Below are 2,811 nucleotides of genomic sequence, written 5' to 3' on the forward strand. Positions count from 1 at the left end.
TTAGAGAAACTTTCTGGCTGAGGCATGGATACTTATGCAAGCCTTTGTGTGCCAGTGAGCACCAGACCCAAGAGCAAAGTGGCGCCCATGTTGAACAGCACCAGTTGGCTGTTCCCTGAGTGCACCTGTTGTGTCAGGGAGGTCTGTAGTGCAGGAGAGGGGCTGTTGCACATTGAGGAAGGATTGCAACCATGGTTCTGCCCACTGATTCTTGAGTGGCTTTGAGTAATACACTAAGCCTCTTTCTACTTAACTTTTCCTATCTGTCATCTCTCAGCTGGTTTCCAGTTCTGAGTTATGGCGAGTGATTAAGGACTTCTTTTCTCATGATGTATTTTTATCAACTCCTGAACATATTTTCCCCTGTGCATGGACGTGATCATTCTCTTACTTGGGATCACTCTCTTCCAGTCATAATTTGCACCCCACACATTATTCTTTGTCTCTGTGTGGCACTCACGTATATACAAAACCACACACATACACCATACACACACACACACACACACACAATGAGCATACGAAGCCACCTTGGAAGATGCCCCAGAATTCCTCCACCCTCACATGATAAGACTAAACATAATAACAATCGCACATTAAGGGCTGACTGGTCCTAGGCAGTGTATTAAATGCTTCACATTGATTTTCCAAGTTGAGCTTCACAAGAACATTGCAAGGTCATTTTATTTTCATTCCCATTCAAAGGATGAGAAAACCTAGTCTATTCTTCATGTTATGAAAAAGCCATCATTGTGAAGACTCTTTTTTTTTCTTTTCTTCTCTTTTTTTTTTTTTGTTAGACGGAGTCTTGCTTTATCGCCCAGACTGGGGTGCAGTTGCGCGATCTTGGCTTACTGCAAGCTCCACTTCCTGGGTTCACACCATTCTCCTGCCTCACCCTCCCGAGTAGCTGGGACTACAAGCGCCTGCCACCATGCCCAGCTAATTTTTTTGTATTTTTAGTAGAGACCAGGCTTCACCATGTTAGCCAGGGTGGTCTTGATCTCTTGACCTCGTGATTCCACCTGCCTCGGCCTCCCAAAATGCTGGGATTACAGGCGTGAGCCACCCCGCCCAGCCGTGAATACTCTTTTTAATGTCCAGAGGTTCAGCCTGCTCATCAAATGAAGTGCAGTTGCTAATGTCAGTGACACACTGCAGTCAGCTCCACAGCTGAGGACAGCTTTTGCTAACCTGAGGGCCTTAACAATGCACTACAGAATGTATGACACAAAAGCATTTCTCAGGTTTGTTACTCATTCTGGTCAACGGAACAGAATAAACACTTGCACAAGATTTGGTTGTAAGACTACTGTGGGAATTCAAAACTGTCAAAATAATAAGCCAAAATGTATCAGTATTCGTTCTTTGTTCTCACCTTCCAAAATCCACATGTTTAACCTTACAGATTTTCTCACAAGTCATTTGAAATTCCCAGCTGGAGAAAGAGCCGAGACACATGTCTAAAAATGAGTTGCAAACACATATGCTCACACACCTGCATGCACACATACACGCATAGACACACACACATGAGTGCACACCTTCATATAAGCACACACACGCATACACACACACACGAGTGCACACCTTCATACATGCACACACACAGGTGCACACACTCATGCACACACATGCACGGGCTCCATTGGATTTTGGTTCAGAGCCCTGTGGTTTGTGACAATCAGCAACAATTATGAATTGCGATCCGTGAAGGGGGCAGGCCATGGTTGCATGAATTTCAGCATTTATTACAAGGATGCTGTTATGCAGATTTCACCACAGGCCCAGCCAGGCCACACGTTCTCATATTTAAATATCATTTGGAAGCTGATGAAACTCTGTGGAAGTGCTCATCTCCCTGTTGGTTCTAAGATTTATTCTTCCTGGAACTTTTATTTATGTAGCTAAGTACTGAAACTGAGTCTCAAAGCAGTATTTTATTATATTTCTTGTGGTTGGGGGGTCCGGGTCTGTGGGTTTTGTGGAGCTCTCCAAGGTGCTGAAGCATCTGGTTCTGCTAGAAAATGTTAAAACCAGTGGTTTTCAAAGATTTCACTCCAAGTGCAGCTTTTATCATCTTCTTTCTATTAATCCTATGTTCTAAAATAAAATAGGTCTGAGAGAATCTGAATTTAATAAGTGCTATTTGATAAGTTCCCCACGCTTTCTTGGTCTAAGTTGTAATTCTGCAGGCTGGGCCTTATGCCTCCAACATTCAATGTGCAGGTCCCACTCTATTTTGGCTCACTGCAAACTCTGCCTCCCGGGGTCAATTAACTCTTCTGTCTCAGCCTCCCAAGTGGCTTGGATTACAGGTGCACATCACCACACCTGGCTGATTTTTGTATTTTTAATAGAGATGGGGTTTCATCATATTGGTCAGGCTAGTCTCGAACTCACGACCTTAGGTAATTTACCTGCCTCGGCCTCCCAAACTGCTGGGATTACAGGTGTGAGCCACTGCGCCCAGCTACAGTTCCTAGCTTCTATATGTACTCAAAAATATTTGTTGAACTAGAATTCAGCACAGATTAGAATTTAACAAACCTGTGTGATAAGCAGAGTGGCGATCTTGAGTTGAAAACTTCAGCTACTGAAAATAACATCAACAATGTGATTAGAAGACACCACGATTTCTTGAGGAAATAAATGCTTGCTGCAAGATACCCTAAAGTCCTTAAGACGAGAGTACTTACATCCTTATCCCTTTTGCACAGCCTGATGTGCCAGTGAGAACTCAATTTGGAAAGCCCACACTCAGGCATTCAGGCCTAGGAGGAATCATCGACTCCTGTCACAACCTCTTCT

The sequence above is a fragment of the Pongo abelii genome, chromosome 23 (genome assembly GCF_028885655.2).
Source record: "Pongo abelii isolate AG06213 chromosome 23, NHGRI_mPonAbe1-v2.0_pri, whole genome shotgun sequence".
NCBI classification, from domain to species: Eukaryota; Metazoa; Chordata; class Mammalia; order Primates; family Hominidae; genus Pongo; species Pongo abelii.